Consider the following 19,499-nt stretch of genomic DNA (forward strand, 5'->3'; position numbering starts at 1 on the left):
AAACAGTGATATCGGCACCTTCCTCCTAAGATACTAAATTAAACAGAATGACATCCTGAGTTAAGGACTGGGAAAAGTGGCAAGCTTTGCAAATACAATACTCAGATATCCTGTCAATTATTCAGGGTCACAAGGTGGTATTTACATGCTTAAAAAAGAAATCTGGGTGAGACAATTGCATAAAACATGATAAATAGTGACTTAAAGTGTACTGGTCAAGTACCTAAGTGAGCAGGATTTTTTGAAAAATGAGTACATGGGTCTAAAATATTCTACATCTTCCTAAAATAAAGTGTCTATTTTCTAAGTAACAAGAAAGTTGTGAGACCAAAGAGCTGGGCATGAACTGAACATTGCTAGCTAATTTCATGAAATAAAAATATTTGTTATTATTAGATTAAAAATACATATGTGTCACAGGTTTCATTATCCTATCTTCCACACACGATACAATTTTCTTTTAAAAGTGTGTTTCTTATTGATTTTATCATCCAGATTTATATCTTTATGAGATTTAAGCAAAGGCCTAGAAAGTTTTATAAATGCCTAAAATATGTCACTGCAGCGACATGAAAGGTATTTTTTAAAAAAGAATCAGATATTGCACCTTTCATCAAATATTGAAATAGGGATTATTTAGTAAATGCAGGGTTTTTTTCCCAGGAGCTTATGGGAAATCATTTGTATGTATCTGAACATTCTTCTTTGCGTTTGCCTATATGCGCATGTGTGTTCTAAATAAAAATGCCATCCTGCTCTCAATGTTCTGAGCACCAGGCAAACTGATAACAGGCCCACCACCAGACGCACCCAGCAGGCCATGTCAGGGCCACCATCAGGGCAAAGCGTGGTGACTTGCCAAATGAAGGGCAGACAACCATGACCTCAAACATCCCTTTCTTTCCTCCCCTGCTGTCTTTGGTGTTCTTTTATGCCAGTCATGTGAAAATTCTGGGCTTATTCGTTCAGAATTTCCATGGGGTTTTAACCACCTACCTAGCCAATGGTGTGCACCGGCCCCACTGACTGTTTTATCACCCTTGTGTCTGCCTCCAAGTGTCTCATAGCCCGTCACCTTGACAAACTTCTGTGTGTCTCCTGCTTCCTCTCATTTATGTATAAATTCCTAGCTGCTCAAATATAGTGTGATGACATGAGAGTAAGCATGTCTTATGGATTTCAGTGTAGTTCTAGTTAAAATAAAAATAAGAGGAGCAAGGCTAAAGCAGTGGTTCTCAAACTGTTTGATATCCATCTCCCTTGGTGCCCTAAAAAGTTATTAAGGATTCAAAGAACTCTTGTTTATGTGGGTAATATGTATTGATATTTATTGCTTAATAACTTAAAATTGATAGAATTTTAAAATATTTATTTAAAAATATCAACCATAAATTCCCTACCTGTTAACATTAATACCATATTTTTAAAAACTGTTTTCCATAATCAAGAAATGTAGTGAGAACAGTGTTTTACACACTTGCAAATAAACCTCTTCAATGTCTACCTTTATAGCCAGAATTAAATTTAAATTCTAGCTTCTTCTCTCTGCTTCTATAGTTAATCTCTTGTGATAGCAAATGTCATGTAGACTCTAAAAGCTCCACAGCACACGTGAGAATGAGACTGCAAAAGACAAATAAATGTCCTGCTATATCTTTAACCTCACAAAACCCTGCAAGAGTCTCACACTTCCACAGGCATCCCTGGATTACAATTTGATAACATCTAGAATAAGGGAATCTGAGAAAGGAAAGTGCAAAGTGCCTCCTAAAAGTGAATAAAGAACAGAACACTTTAAAAAAAAAATGATCTCATATGCTCCCCAATAATTACTTAAATTGTCTCTAACATAATATTACTTATATTAGTAAAAATCCAAAATTAGACAAACATTCCATTTGCATAAACACTGGGACAACAATTAAACTGAACTTTACATTTATAAATTAAATATAAATAAAATCACAAAATTAACAAAACTCTAATTCTTAATATTGGCTTAATGTAAAAGATGATCACTTATAACATGAATATTAAACTCACTGCTCTAATAGCAAAGTCTCATCAGCATGTATGTCTTATCATGTACCATATGATAACACATTTCTTCTTTTCTTTCTTTTTCATTGGAGAACAGAATTGTAAAAATCATAATCCTTGGTTCAGGACACATGCTCATCATCATCAATATATTTATGATCTTCCTTTGTTTAGTTAGTTAGTTTTTACAATGTAATAAGTAATAATAAATCCATCACTCAAAATAAAATTTAGGGTCTTGACAATAATTTACATCTAATAATATGTTCCTCCCATCCAGCTCCCTAGGCTTCTCCCCCACACAGCAACCATTGTCCTAAATTCCATGTTTAATATTCTTTTGAGTTTTGAAAATATAGTTTCATTCCATATATATGTGGTATGGCATAGTGATGACTTCTCTGGATTTTCTTTTTGCTTTGTATATTCCAGACTTGGGATCTGAAGGAACTGACAACCTGGAAATACCAATGGGCACAGACAAAGGAAAAAAAAACACACACACACACAATAAAAGACTGCTCTCTCAGGACTTATACCAGGAAAGCAGCAGAAAAATTTTAGACAATATCTACTCTATTCCAGCCAAACACTATGGAAAATCTGTGGCCCCACATCAACCTACAAGAGCATGGGCTGAGTAGGGATGGAAGGCATACCTTATTTTGAAACTATAACAAGGAGTCCCAATACCTCTGGCTAGGTGGTTTTAAAGAAAATCAAATAGAGTACTGGGACTTGCATCTGTACTGTACAGTAATACAGAAACCCCTTCTCTTCTCTGCCCCCAAGCCATGTCAATGAAGACAGTGTGGGGAGCCAGAATACCCACTCCCAGCCAACAGTAAAAAGGAGATCCTTCTCTTCTGTGAATGGAGACTGAATGAGGACCTGGACATCTACCTACATCTTGCAATCACAAGGTGACAATTTCCTTTCCTGTGCCAGAGAAAATCAGCTAAAAGAAAAGGTTTAAAAAGGATCCAGGGTCTCATAACATAAGACACAAAATGTCCAGGTTTAATTGAAAAATTAGCCATCATACCCTAAACCAGGATAATCTCAACTTGAATGGAAAAAAAATAGATGCCAATGCAGAGATGACAGAGATATGAGAATTTCTGATGAAGATTTTAAAGTTGCCATAGTAAAGATGCTTCAGTGGAAAAAAACAAACACACTACAGACAAACAAATAAAAAGCCTTAACAAGATTAGAAATTCCAGAAAAGAAATAGAAAACATCAAAAAAGAAGTAAATAAAAATTATAAAAATGAAAAATAAAATAACTGAAATAAAAGCCCAAAAGATGGGATCAATAGCAGAATGGAGGGAACAGCAAATAATTGGTGAACTGGAAGATAAAACAATAGAAGTTACCCATTCTGAAAAAAAGAGAGGAAATAGACTGATACATCATGAACAAAGCCTCAGGGACTTGTGGGACTATATCAAAATATCTAACATTCCTGTTATTAGAGCCACGGAAGGAGAAGAGAAAGAAGATGATACTGACAAAATAGTTGATGAAATAATGACAGAAAATTTTCCATACTTGGCAAGAGACCTAAATTTACAAATTTAAGAAGCTGTGTGAACCCAAAGCAGGATAAATCCAAAGGTATCCATGCCAAGACACACTGTAATTAAACTTATTTGGCAAGGAATAACCTTGAAAGCAATCAGAGAAAAATGATGTTTTTCCCTTTAAGGGAAAAGCAATTCAAATGATAAAAAATTTCTCTTCAGTAATCATAGAAACTATAAGGAAGTGGAACAACATTTAACAAATGCTGAAAGAAAATACTATCAGTGCATAATTCTATACCCGGGGCAGGAAGGAGGGAATATCCTTCAGGAATGTAGGAGGAATCAAGATATCTTCAGATGTAGGAAAACTATGCGACAGAATGTCTAAGGGAAATTTTCTTAACATACAGGAAATAATGAAAGGAAGAACCTTGGAATATCTGGAAGGAAAAAAGTATGTGATAATAAAAATAGGGGTAAAACAATAAGTTTCCTTCTCCTCTTGAGTTTTCAGAATTATGTTTGATGGTTGAAGCAAAAGGTATAACACTAACTGGTAGGATTCTAAATGTGTATAGAAGAACTATTTAACTAAATTATGTTATAAGTGGGGAAGAGTAAAGTGTCATAAAAGGAAGTAAGGTTTCTGTATTCACTTATACAGATAAAATGAGAACAACAGCAGACTGACAAGTTTTGTATATATAATGTAATTCTTAGGGAAACCTCTTAAAATTCTATACAAGGAGGTACACTCAAAAACACATTTGCGTTTAATCTCAGTTTGAATGGAAAAAAATGATAAATCAAAATGGAATCCTGAAAAAATTTCAAGTAACCCACAGGAAAAAGAAAACAGAGAAGTAATAAGAATAGAGAACAAGAAAGAAAATAAAAAATAAAATGACAGGCGTCAGGCCTAACATATCAACCAATACATTAAATGTAAATGACCTAAAAAACATTTAAAGGAGAGATTGAGAGAGTGGATTTAAAAGCATAACCCAACAATATTCTGTCTATAAAAAACTCATTTCAAATATATTGACATAAGCAGACTGAAGGTAAAAGGATGAAAAAAGACAGAGCATATGAATATTAATCAAAGGAAAGCAGAAGTGGCTATATTCATATCAGACAAAGTAGCTTTCAGAGCAAAGAACATTATCAGAGGAAAGGACATTAGATAATGACAAAAAATCCATCAAGAAGACAAATTAATCCTAAATGTTCATGCACAGAACAACAGAACAGCCAGATACATGAAGCAAAAATTGATAGTACGGAAAGAAGAAATAGAAAATCTAAAATTATAGTTGGAGATGTCAAGACCCCTCATTCAGCAATTGATAGAACAACTAGACAAAAACTTCAGCAAAAATATTAAAGAACTCAATAGCACCATCAACCAAAGGGATCTAATCAAAATTTATAAAACATCCTACCCAACAACAGCAAAATATACATTATGTTCAAGTGGCAATGGAACATGTGCCAAGATAGACTATATCCTGGGCCATAAAACAATTCTCAAAAAAATTTTGTAAAATCGAAAAAATATAGAGTTTATTCTCTATGATAAAAATCAAAATACAAATCAGTGACAGAAAGATAGGATAATCTTAAAGCACTTGGAAACTAAACAACACATTTCTAAATAAACTATGTATCAAACAGGAAATTGCAAAAGAAATAAAAATATACATTAAACTGAATGCAAATAAAAACACATTGTAGCAAATTTTGTGAGACACAGAAAAACCAGTGCCAAGAGGAAAATTTATAGCACTAAAGGTATGTATTAAAAGAGGAAAAAGTCTCAGATCAATAATCTAAGCTCCACCTCAAGAACCTTTGAAAAGAACAAAATAACCCTTAGCAAGCTGAAAGAAGGAAAAAATAGAGATAGAAACAGAAACCAATGAATTTGAAATGCAGAAAAACAACAGAGAAAATCAATGAAATAAAAGGTTGCTTTATTTTTTAACTATCAATAAAATTGACAAATCTCTGGCAAGTCTGACAAAGCAATAAAGTAGAGAAAACACATATTACCAATATCATGAATCAAAAAAAGACAGACCCTGAAGACATCAAAAGACTACACAAAGCTTTACATACAAAACATGAACTACCACAACTCACCCCATATGCAATAGATAATTTGGATAGCGTTATGACTATTAAGGAAATTGAATTCATAATTTAAAAACCTTCTGAAAAGAAATATCCAAGTGCATATGGTTTCACTGAAGATTTCTACAAAATCTTTAAAGAAAAATTAGCACCAATTCTACACAATCTCTTCCAGAAGATAGAATAGTAGAGAACTCGTCCCGATTTATCTTATGAACCTAGTTTATCCCACAACCAAAATCAGAAAAAGACTATACAAAAAAAGAAAACCAAAGACCAGAACCCTTGTGAATAACAATGCAAAAATCCTCAACAAAATATTAGCAAACAAAATTCAACAATATATTTTAAAAATTATACACTATGACCATACAGAGTTCACTACAGGAATGAAACACTTGTTCAATGTTTGAAAAAAAAATCACATGATCATATCAATTGATACAGAAAAGACATTTAACACCCATTCATGATAAAAACTCCCAGGTAAGTAGGAATAGAGAAGACTGTATTTATTTGGATAAAGAACATCTATGGGAGGAAAAAATAACCTACAGCGAACTTTTACTTAATGGTGAATGATGAAAGACAGGAATGTTTTGCCTCTAAATTTGAGAATAACACAATAATGTCCACTCTCGTGACTCATTCAGTATAGTGCTGGAAAGTCTTTGCCAGTGCAGTAAGTCCAGAAGATGAAGCAAATGACATTCAGATTTGAAAGGAATAAATAAAACTGCCCCTATTTGCAGATGACATGATGGTGTACTTAGGAAACCCCAAAATACCTACAAAAATCTACTACAACAAATCAGTGATTTCAGCAAGCCTGCAGATAAAAGAAAAAGATGCAAAACCAGTTGCATTTCTGTATAGTAGCAATGAATGCACTAACTTAAGATATGCCCCCAAAATTGGAATACTTAGGTGTAAACTGAATAAAACATGAATAGGTGTGTGTGCTGACAACTATATAAAACTGATGAAAGATATCAAAGATCTATTTAAGTGGAGGGATATACCATATTCAGAGTAAGCACAGTAATGATTTCAGCTTTCCCCAAATTACTGTACAGCCTTAATGCAAATCCTATCAAAATCCCAGCAACAATTTTAGTAAATCTAGTCACAACTATTCTAAAATTTACATGGAAAGACAAAAGAAGCTAGAATAGCTAAATCAATTTTGAATAAAAAGAAGAACAAAGTTGGAGGAATTGATCTACCTATTTCAAAACTGATTTGTATAGTAATCAAGACTGTGTGGTATTGGTGAAGCAACAGAGTTATAGCTCAATGGAACAGAATATAGAACACATTTGTAGAGCCACACTAATATGTCCAATTTACATGGGGAAAAGATAAGTTTTTCAACGAATACTGCTGGAGCAATTGGACATTCATGGCCCCCCAAAAATGAAATTTGATCTCATACCTTATACAAAAATTAACTCAAAATAAATCATGGACTTAAATGTAAAATATAAAACTATAAAACCTTTAGAAAAAACTACAGGAGAAAGTCTTCAAAACCTAGGACGAGGCAAAGAATTATCAGACTTGACACTAAAGCATGATCAATGAAAGGAGAAATTAATAATTGGACTTCATCAAAATAAAAAGCTATTGCTCTGAGAAAGGGCCTGTTAAGAAGATAAAAGGACTAGCTACAAAGCAGGAGAAAAAAAAATTGCAAAACACATATCTGACAAAGGACTAGTGTCTAGAATATATGAAGAACACTCAAAACTCAATAATAAAAAAAATCCAGTTAGAAAATGGGAAGACAACATGAAGAGGCATTTCACTGGAAAGAACATAACAACAGCACATAAGCACATGAAAAAATGTTCAACATAATTAGCCATAAGGAAATGCTTATTAAGTCGTTATCACTACACACCTATCAGAATGGCTAAAATAAAAAATAGTAACTCTAAGGTTTACAAGTGAGAATTCAGAGAAAGTGGATCACTCATACATTGCTGGGTGTGATATAACGAAAAATAGTTTTGTAGTTTCTTAAAAACTAAAAACGCAACTAACATTCAACTCACCAGTTGTACTCCAGGGTACTTATGCCAGAAAAATGAAGACTTATGTTCACACAAAGTTCTATATGCAATTTACAGCAGCTTTATTTGTAATGGCCCCAAATTGTAAATAACTCAGGTGTCCTTCAACCAATGAATGGCTATGCAAACTGTGGTACATCCATTCAATGGAATACTCAGCAATGAAAAGGAATAAACTATTGATAAATACAATGACTTGGATGAATCCCCAGAGAATTATGCTGAGTGAAAAAAGCCAGTCTCAAAAAGTTGCATCTTGTATGATTCTATTTATGTAACATTATTGAACTGAGAGCATTATAGAAATGGAAAATAGATTAGTGGTTCCCAGGAATTAAGGAGGGGGGTAGGGAGAAAGAAAAGTGAGTGTGGTTATAAATGGGTACATGATAGATCTTAGTGGTACTGGAAATGTTCTGTATCTTGACTGCATCAAAGTAAAATTCCTGGTTGTGATATTGTACTATAGTTTTGTAAGATGTTACCATTGGGGGAAACTGAATGAAAGGTAAATGGAAACTCTATTATTTCTCAAAACTACATGTGAATCTATGATTAGCTTAAATTAAAAAGTTAATGTAACATTTTTTAAAAAATTGAGTATCTCAAGACCTCTTGCTTATTTGCATCATATCTATTGAATTTATCTCATTGGACACTAAAACAAGAGTTTTAAAAATATTTATTAAGTCTTTTATTAAAATGACAAGAAGAAATCCATTACAGCTTTACATAAATAACAATATTTTTATGAAAAATCATATTTTCCAAGATGAGCAAAAATTAGTGAGAATAGTGGTATTGTTTTATTTATTGGAAAATCTCTCAAATTCTGACCTCACATGATGGCTGGATGCTTTCATCTGCTTCTATACTCAAAACTCACAAGATATACTATTTTAGTAGACGTATGTCCAGAAAATGTGCCCTTACACAAATATGTAGTTGGAAAAGGGAAGAGTATTTTAATAGCCTTTCTAGTTAATTGTTGATATTCTTCTTTGATACTACACAAAAATCAGCAAATGGTAGTTTCTTGAAGGTTGGTTGCAGTGTGAAATCGGAAATGACAGCCATGAACATGTTGCTCTCTTGTCATTAAAATCCATTAGTCTATTTTGCATGTCAAATGGGTCTTTTACCCAGAATAGTTTAGAAACATCATAAAGTGGTCATAGGAAAATATTAGTTTACTAAGTTATGCAAAACTTCCAAGTTTTGACACATGTCATTATACAATATCAAAAAATGATAGGTCATATAAGAAAAGTCTGTAAGCATCTTTAAATACAAGTTTTCTAAAATTCTAATTTTTGTTTCATGTTTTTGGTATTTATCATTGGCAATAAATACTATCATTTATTTTTCTCTAAATCCTCTAAGTCCCACATTGTTCATTTTCTAGAAAATTTCTACCAATATCCAAGTCTAAATGATTATTACTTGCTGGTAATTTTTCAAATAAAAATGTTGTTGCATGGAAATAGAGGCTAACTGGACTCACAACTCAAAGTTGCACACATGCCTTTCCTCATGACAATCGTAGTATTTTGTATGCAGCAAAAGTGTCTCATAAACACTTTTAGTATTTTGTCACCCAGAGCTTGAAAGGATGGGTGTTCAAGTGTCAAATGAAATATACTTATTTTACTGCTACAGCCATGGCTTCCTTAAGTGAAAATAGCATTACTATTTTTTTAAATGTGAGTACATGACTATGATAAAGAAACTATTGAAATGGTTTGGTGTCATTGACTTGCTTCATATTAAGCAGCAGAAGTTTTATCCATCATTTCTTTTGCACCATCATTGCAAAAGTCAACACAGTGAAAGGGCAAATAATGTCTTAATGTTATAATGAAAATAATTTTGATTTCCTGGACCTCCCCAAAAAAGATGAGACACTGAGCATTATGGACCACAATTTGTCAAACACTGTTCTGTTAGAACAAACATTTTGCTTCTTTAGTTCTAGTGTTCTCCCAGCTGCTAGAACAGTAACCGGAACATAGTAGGTGTTCAATAAATATTTGTTGAATCAATAATGAATGGATGAATTAATGAACCCTGTGGACACTTTACCATTTCTAGGAACATACAAAAGCAAATAATTAATTTACCTATGCATTAGTTCAGCTAATTCAATGCCTCGGGTCTGAAAAAAAAAGAAAAGAAATAGTTCTAGATTTGAGGTACTAGGATCTAGTACATAAAACCACATGCAAATAAAGGAGTAAACAACATGGGAACAAAACAAAGAAAGTCACAAGGTATCATACAAACCAAGGGTTCTTAACTCAAACTTCTGTGCAAGTCCATTATAAAAATATGGACTTTATGTTACTCTTTAAAAATGGTTAAAGATTACCCTGGGCAAGAAAGGGACAACATTCCTTTAACAGTATCATTTGGCATTATAATCCAAATATCGAATACAGTTATCATATCTTTATTTTTGTTATAGATTAGATACTATTAGACAACACCCTGTGCATTAGATTTTATTCTTTAATTAACTGTGTGAATGCATTTTTATTATATTTATAATTATAAAAGATGCCACTTCACCTAAATCACAGGGAACAAGACATTTATTTACACAACATAGGTAACAGAACAAAAAGCAAGATTCAAAATCTCCTTTTCTTTGACTAGCTCATTTATCATTCACAGGCAGCAATGTATAATCAAAAGAGTTTGGAGTTAGGAAGAACAAAATTAGGACTGGGGTGTGGCCCAATAACTCTTGGCACCTGAGCATTTTGCTTGGTGCCGAGGCACCTCAACTGCAAACTTGGCCCCTGCCTGACCTTTACTTGCCCCCAGGCTCCATGCACCTGATGCTGTGCGGGTGCTGAGCCGCCCTGCCAGGACAGTGGTAGACTATTTCCTGGTCCAGAGTGTGCTCTGGTGTTCCTGGGGCCATGTCTTCGGGCTTTCTGGCAGCAGTACCTGCAATTGGAAATGTCTAGATGAAAGACATTGGGAGTTGACCCCTGTCCAGATGCTTCCATCCTGGAGACTCCTGACCAAGACCAAGACAGGATGCCCTGCTTGGCTGAGTTACTGTTTCCTGCCAATGTTACCTACTTGATGTACAACCTGGAGGACTCTATGTGGATAGAATCAGATCACAACCACATTCAACTGGAACATCAACTAAGTCCAGCAAATAATGATGAGGCAACCCATGTGTTTATTGCCTGAACTCTGATAACAGCAGCTGGACCAAAATCCATGGGGAAATCTGGGTTGCCTCTAGCTTCTTTGGTTATCAAGAGCTGTCCAGATTTGGTCTGGCACAGTTCACAAGCATTGTGACCAAGACCTTGAGGGGTTTTGAATACCTCTGGGCCAAGCTGCAAGGTGGCGCCCCTTCCAAAACACTAGTTAAGACAGTCCAAGAAGCCAAGACAAAGGTGACAGCACTGGTAGCTGCAGAGAAGTCAAAGGACCCTGTCAACACAGCAGCCACCAAGAAGCAGTAGCAGCTCCCTCTGTTTCTGCAGCCAACCCAGGCCTTGGTGCAGCTGGGTCTGCCCCCACGGCTACAGCACACCAGAAACCTGGCTCAAATCCCTCTACCCTTTCCTCACTGAGATTTATTATGAAACTCCACTTCCAGCCTTAGCTGCTTGGATGGTAGGTAGGACTGTGTGGCCTGTTAGGATTGACAGTACCCCAGGGACGTTACTCAAGTCTGAGCTGGGCCTGCTTATTCCTGCACTGGACAGATGAGAACATAAAGGCACAGAGAGCAGTGATGCCTTACCCAGGGTCACAGACAGAGTGCAGGTGACACAGCAGTAATCACTAGATTGTAAGGTCCACAGGGTAGGGATCTTTGCTTTGTTCTCTGATAAGTTCCATTTTTCCAATTCAAATTAAGTTTGTTTGCCCCTAAACAGTAGTCTTCTTAAGGATATGAATATCAGAAAAAACTTAGTTATGATTATTAAACTGAAAAGGAAAATACCTTTTATTTCTGAGAATAAAGAGTACTGGTAATTTAGATAATAATTTCCTATCTCCACACTGATGAACTCTAAGACATGCATGTTCTAAGTCTCCAATAAAAAGAAAAGAAAGGAATTTAAGGATCTGTGATGAAAAAATAAGAAAGGATTAATTGCAATTTACAACCACTGAGAAAACAATTTATGGGGCATTTAACGGCTAAACTATGATATGACCATATTAAAGTAATGTGTTTGTCCTCCCTTTAAAATATGTTTTGCATGTAAAGCGTGAGTATCCATCATCAAGTCGATTATCTCTCACGGCATGAGACCATTCCCAACATATGCACTTGAGAGTAATAATATACTCTACTACTCACTTGAAAGTAATATGTACACTAGAATAGTCTACCAAACTGACATACCTTCACTTTTCCAGTGTTAAAAAGGTTCTTTAAATTTTCAATGTGCAATAGTGTTTGGAAGCTTCAGTATACAGATACTGATTCAATTACTTAGAATGTTAAATGAATGCTGCATTATTGGGAAGTCTTTCTTTTTTTTTTTTTTTCCTTACAAATGTGGAAGGCGGGGTGGGGGGTGGGGGGTGGGGGGGGGACTGGGAAGCTATAGGGATCATTTATTCATTTATTGTCTCAGGCTGAGCCTCCCTGTGGAGAGGATCCAAGCGTGAAGTTTCTTTGAAGTGAATGGAATCTCCACACTCACATCAGCTTTGAGGGTATACAGAGGAGAAGAAGAAACTGGGCACATAAAAACAGACATTAGCATTTAAATGAAGCTGGGCTTAAGAGAAATGTATGCATCAAAAATATTAAGACTTGAAAACTAAGATGCAATTGTTCAGTAATCCCAGATCAAACCACCTTGCATAAGAAACACATGTTACCTAGGTCTATTGCAAAGAAAAGAGTAGAAAGTGTTCAAGGAGCTTAAAGATTTCATTAGAAGTAGGGGACCCAAATCATAATGAAATATTACTAAAGCTACTGCTTCTAAGTCTGGTGACATCCATGGACTGTAGATACCCCAAATCCTGCTTTTTATTCTGTACTTAATACTGGTGAACTGGGAAGGTAAACAAAGCAAAACAAAAATAACCATCACAAAACAATATTCCAGTTAAGAATTCAAGCATAAATCTTGCTGACATGGGTAAACCCAGCATAGGAAATACAATCTTTGAATGCAAAGCTGTATCTGCCATCAATAAAAACAAATAGAAACCAGAGTCAGAGTTATTTCAGCAATATCCATCAACTGTCAATCAGAAGCTAGTCTTTGAATAACGTAGCTGTTAAGGTACTGTGCCTGGCTGATTTAAGTCATGGTTCCTTATTTGATGTTTACACATAAAAATTTAGTTAAATATATGAGGCAATATATGCTAAACATCAAAAATTCTATAGAGAAGAGGATCATAGAAAGTTAAGATGGCCTAGAAAGGCTTCCTAAAGGACTTGGGCTGATTTCTGAACAATAAAGAACACTTACCTCAGCAGAACAGAGTTGAGGAGGAAGGAGGTGGCCAAGGAGAGACCCGGAAATAGGCAGAAACAGTGAGTATGGCAGATAAGAAACCAGTTGGATTAGAGCAAAGGATGCTGTTAGTCTCTGATAAGAGATCAAGGTGGAGAGGAAGGTTGGAAACAGAAGGTAGAGGGACCTCCATGCCACGATGCCAGTCATAGACCCATAGAATCACACTGCAGGGGACTGTGGTGATGATTAGATCCACACCTGATAATTACCACCAGATGATGCTTGATTCTCCTATAACTTCCCATCACAAATTGCCCTCCTGCCTTTGCTTGAAGAACAGTGCATTATTGATGGACCTACTGTTCTGAAAATGAGATGCTTTCCTTTCTTTGTGCCCTCATTTCTTCTTCTTGCATACAACATGAATTCACATAATATTAATCCCCAAATTGTGTTTTTATGGCTGACTGACTGATAAACTCTTAGTCTGGGAGACTTAAGGAATGCAGATGTAAACAGCTGCGGAAGGTATCATAGAAAAGAAGCACATCAGCTGGGCTTTGGAGAATAGGTAGTATTTAGGAAGCAGAGGGGAAAGTGATAGAATCTAGGCAGGGAATTTTTAGGAGCAAAAGAAACAAACAAACAAACAAACAAAAACCTACAAAGACCCGCCTGCTTGGTACAAAAGACTTTCACTGAGAATTGACAAATGGGAACAGCCTTGAAATAATGTAAAAGAGTTTGGATTTGTTTATGTAGGCAGTAAGTTTCTATGGTAAGTTCTTGAGTAAAATTGGAGTCTAGGATGTAAGGAAAATGTATGCTGAAAACAGAATTTTAGGAAGACCAGACTAATGGTAGTAGACAAGATAGACTGGTTTGGAGATAAACTGGAGGTAGAAAACGTATTCTCATTTAAAAAGTAATAAGTATGAAATTAATGCAAGCACTTTGGGAAAGAATTTGGTATTACCTGGTAAAACAAAGACACATACCTCATGTCCCAGCCATTCTGCTCCTTGGATAGCCCTAAAGAAACTCTTTACATGTGCACCAGACAACAAGCATATGAATGTTTGCTGAAGCATCATTTGTATTAGTAAAAATCGGGAAACAACCCAAATATTCGTTAAGAGCAGAATAAATACATTGTAGTGTGTTCATATAGAGCAACAAAAATTAGTGAACTACAGCTACATTAACATAGAGGAGAGACCAAAACATTGTTAGCTAGGAAAAAAAACAATTTCAAAGAGAATTTTATATATTTTCTAGTTAATTTTATATATATGTATGTGCATGTATATGTATATATACATATATATATGTAATTCTCTAGTGAATTGCTTTGATAGCATTATTTTATTTTTATAAAGTTTGACAATAAATAAAGCAACTATACTCTGTTTAGGCATAATGCAAGTATGGAAAACCTATAAGGAATGGAACAGGAGTAGTAATAAATTTCAGGATATTATTAGCCTCTGGAGAAAAGAGGAATGTATGACTGTGAGAAATGCACAAGGACTTTCCAAGTCTCAGGCAATATTCTGTTTCTTAAGCTGGATGCATAGAGATAGCTTTATATTGTTATTATTTTAACTTCATAGATAATTTTTACTCTGTTTAATAGTAATGATATATTTCACAAATTAAAAAGTTTAACACAAATAATGACTTAATCTAAGGAAGAGGTTCTTAACCAGGGGGTCTATGAGCTTGAATTGAAAAAAATGCAACTTAGTATCTTTATTATTTTTTTTAAAGATTTTTTATTTATTTCTCTCTCCTTCTCCCCTCCCTCCACAGTTGTCTGCTCTCTGTGTCCATTAGCTGTGTATTCTTCTATGTCCACTTGTATCAGCAGAACCAGGCATCTGAGTCTCTTTTTGTTGTGTCATCTTGTTGTGTCAGCTCTCCATGTGTGCGGCACCATTCCTGAGTAGGCTGCACTTTTTTCATGCAGGGCAGCTCAGCTTACGGGGCGCACTCCTTGCACGTGGGGCTCCCTTGGCAGGGGACATCCCTGCGTAGGCATGGCACTCCTTGCCTGCATCGGCACTCCTTGCCTGCATCAGCACTGTGCGTAGGCCAGCTCATCACATGGGCCAGGAGGCCCTGGGTTTGAAACCTGGACCTCCCACGTGGTAGGTGGATACTCTATCAGTTGAGCCAAATCTGCTTCCCAACTTATTATCTTTATTTCCTCTGACCTTTAACTGAAATCTAGCATTTCCTTCACTTATGAATGTATGCAATAAATAAATTACAGTAGTATTCATTTCACCTGACTGGCAAAGGTGAAATGTCCGTGGAACAAAAAAGATTAAGAATCCTTGATCTAGGGTGGTAAGTGTGAGCATGTAAGGGAATAAATGTGTGGTGAGATCCATATATCATTTATTCACATGAGATTATGATGAGCCGATTTTTACTAGTAATACTAGTAAAGGATTTGGACTGAAAGAATAATAGTTTCAAATGTCTTTTGCCTGGGCTTTTTGACAAAGGGAACCTTGGTAGATAGGATAGAAGGTATGAGCTAGTAAGGCTTGCTAGAGTGTTTTTATCATCTCAGATGTGAAAGGCACTTGAGCCTTCTAAACATGAACTGCAACACTTTGACCTTCCATTCCACTCCTCCTCTATCTCTTAATTCCATACTTATTTTTTTTTTGTCCCTGGCTTGTTATGAAATTCTCTTTTACTTTTCCAAAGATATGGAAAATAAAGACTTATGATAACCCAACTCCCTCTCTCTCTCACTTTTTGCCTTTACTCATCTAATATTGACTAAATGCCAATGCTGCACCAGGTACAGGATTCTAAAGATAAAGAGGCTTTAGTATCAGCCTTTGTACTAGATTTGGTGAATGTATCAGTTTTTTATTGCTGACATAACACATTATCACAAACTTCCTTTTGTAAAACAGCACGAATTTATTATCTTACCATTCTGTAGGCCAGAAGTCCATAGTGGGTCTTAGCTAAAATCAAAGTGTTGGTAGGGCTATTTTCCTTTCTGAGATTTCTAAGGAAGAATCTGTATCTCTGCTCATTGAGATTGTTGTCAGAATTCAGTTTCTTGGGATTGTAGGACTGAGATCTATTCCTTGCTTACTGTCAGCCTGTGGTTGTTCTCACCTTCTATAGGCTGGCACAATCCTTTGCTTTGTGGTTCCCTTTGACTTCAGAGGCAGAAATTGCAGTCATGTTCTCATGTCTCATCTCACCTGCCTCTTCCTTCATAGTTCAATCTCTGAACAACTCTTCTGCCTTATTTCAGTTTTAAAGACTCATGTGATTAAATTGGGCCCAGCTGGGTAAACCAGTATACTCTCCCCATCTTGAGGTACTTAACCTTAATCGCCTCTACAAAAGCCCTGTTGCCAGGTAAAAATAACATATTCAAGGGTTCTAGGGATTAGGGTGTGGACATCTTTGGGAACCATTATTCTTACTACCATAACGGCTTTTTAAAAATTGTAAAATGGAAAATAAAAGCCACATCCCTGTTCCTGGTGGTTTGATGTGGATGGACCCCAGAAAATCATGCCCTTAGATCTAATCCATTCATGTGTGTGTGTGAACCTATTGTAGTTGGGACCTTCTGATTAGATGGCTTCAGTTAAGGGTCTTTGATTAGATTACTTCAGTGAGGCATGGCTCAGGGTAGGCCTTGGTCTTCTTTCTGGAGTCCTTCAAAAAATGGATGAATACAGAGAGAGAAAGACAAAGGAGCACAGAGAGAAACCCATAGAAACTGAGAGAAAGCCATGAAAATGTGGACAATGGAGCCCTGAGAGGAAGGCAGAGACCAGCAGATGTGGTCACGTGCCTTTCCATGTGACAGAAGAGTCCAGGGTTACAGGCAGCTGGTCTTCCAAGAGAGACACTTTCATTTGGACACTTAGCCTCAGAACTGTAAGCTTGCAAGCTAATGAACCCTCATTGTAAAAATCAACCCATTTCTGGTATATTGCTTTCAGCAGCTTTTAGCAAACTAAAACATGATTAATGGACTGGCCATGGTGAGAAGAGACTAGATCGGATCATTTATTCAAATTATTTTTCCATTTCTTTTTCCTTTCTGTGAAGAGAGAAAGATGCAATGAGCGAGGGTCATAGCACTGTGCCTGCTATACGACAAGCATCCAATAAATAGGAATCTTCTGTAACCCAAACACCCCCAATAATTCCACACTCAGGTTCATTTTCTTGAATAACCCAAAGAGTAACCTGATCCTCCACTCAGTTTAGTAAGAGGCCTTTTATCTAGATTCCCTCCACCCCACCCCAGGCTACTGGAGGTGGTTACATATCCTACAAATCAGTTGTCTGATTCCTACGACCTCTTTCTCTGACCTGCTATCACAGGCTTCTCTGCAAATCAACTCTTGCTGTCACATCACTATCATTTCCCCACTGCTGCAGATGTTTCTCACAGCTCCTCCTCAGGCAGTGACAAACCCCTGTCTCTTCAGTCTCCAAGGCTCCGATAAGACTGGAATACAGAAATGAAAAAATGGATACAATGCAGGCAAGGACACTTAAGTTTGGATATCCATTATTACTGTTCACAGAGTCCAGTTCCTGTGCCCTACACAGGAGTCCCCTCCTGAACAGCTCTCTCATATTGCTCTGAAGCTAGGACCATCCTACTTACTACTGACCAGAGCATGCTGTGACCAACTCTTCCCTACTTGTTTCGGATATTCAGGCATTTAATGTCTCAGAGGCCTTTCTTGTGTAGGTGCTGGCCTTTATCTTTGGAGAACAGAAATGCCCACTGGCACATTCCTCCAGCACAACAATCTCTCCTCTCCCTGAAAGGGCAATAAAATAGTGCCCCTTACATAAATATTCAAGGACAAAGAAAATGTTGGCATTTTGAAATGGTTGTTTCTTGTAGCCATTACATATTTCCTGAAATACAAGGGTTTACTCTCAAAGCACTTATTTGCATTGATTTTTGCATTATTTTTTTCATGGTATAATTACATGTGTGTTTTGTTTTTGAGGAACCAGGGGCTGGAGATTGAACTTGGGACCTTGTATGTGGGAAACTAGAGCTCAACCACTGAGCCACATCAATTTCCCTGGGTTGGTTTTATCATTTGCTTGCTTCCCTCCCCGCCCCCCCCCCCCCCCCCCCCCAGCCAGGAGGCTTGGGGAACTGAACCTGGCATGTAGGAGGCAGGAGCTAAACTGCTTGAGCTACACCAGCTCCCCTACATGCTTTTTTTTAAGGAAGCTAGCGTTTTTTTAAGCCAGTGCTCTCAGTGTAAAGTGGAAAACTGACCCAGAGTGGAGAAATGAAGTATATAATGTCGCATTATATTCTAAATGCACAGTAATAAGAAGCAGGTATTCTGACTTCCTGTGTGCTACTTTGAAATGATTTTTATCTCCTTGCAATAAAAGCAAAAATTTTCAACACCTGAATATGGGTTTCTTTTTTCCTACAAAATCTGTCACTCTTTATACATTTGGGATATTTTTGTTGAAACAAAATCTCCAATGGCATCCCACTAAGAATCTGAAATAGAAACTTGAATCTACAACTGTAAAGTGAAAACAAAAAACAAAAAAACTGAATATGATGGGAAAGAAAATCATGTAGCAAAAATATTTCATTTTCAGTTTTCAAGCAACGGAAAAGGAGCAGGATGCTGTGACAAAGGATGCCGATTATGCCTTTTGAAAATAATGGCAATTATTTTTTCCAACAGTTAATGTATTCCAGGCTTATTTTGGAAAATCCAGAAAAGTATAACATTTTTTTTTTTAAATTCGACAAAATTGAGATCATACACTCAAATATTTTAAATGGATTTGCCAGTCCTTCTAATTTGATTTACTAATTTATAATAATTTCTTAGTTTCCCAGCTGCTAAAAGAATACCATACAATGGGTTGGCTTCAACTAGGGAAATTTATTGGATCACGGTTTTGAGAGTAGGATTCCAAAATTGAGGGGTTGGTAAGGCGATGCTTTCTCCCTGAAGATCAGGACTGGCTGTGGTCAATGCTTGGGTCCTTGACTTTCCCATTACATGGCGATACCCTCTCTTTTGGCTTCCAGTTCCCACTGACTTCCTGCTTCCGCTCCTCCCTGTGGCTTTCTCCCTGTAGGGTTCTCTGTAAGGCCTCCAGCAACAGGATTAAGGCCCATCCAGATTGAGTTGGACACACCTTAATAAAAATAACACCTTCCAACAGCCTTATTTATAGGCCACCCACAGGAATGGAT

At 36.3% G+C, this 19,499-nt stretch overlaps 1 long non-coding RNA gene and 1 pseudogene across 1 annotated transcript in view; one reads left to right on the forward strand and one right to left on the reverse strand.

Annotated features, from left to right (window-relative positions):
• The window catches only part of LOC139436868 (uncharacterized), a 42,180-nt gene that overhangs the window by 16,790 nt on the left and 5,891 nt on the right, over positions 1 to 19,499 (reverse strand). The window lies entirely within an intron of this gene.
• On the forward strand, positions 3,951 to 11,269 carry LOC101429785 (PRELI domain-containing protein 1, mitochondrial pseudogene; annotated as a pseudogene).

This window comes from Dasypus novemcinctus, chromosome 2 (genome assembly GCF_030445035.2).
Source record: "Dasypus novemcinctus isolate mDasNov1 chromosome 2, mDasNov1.1.hap2, whole genome shotgun sequence".
In the NCBI taxonomy this organism is placed as follows: Eukaryota; Metazoa; Chordata; class Mammalia; order Cingulata; family Dasypodidae; genus Dasypus; species Dasypus novemcinctus.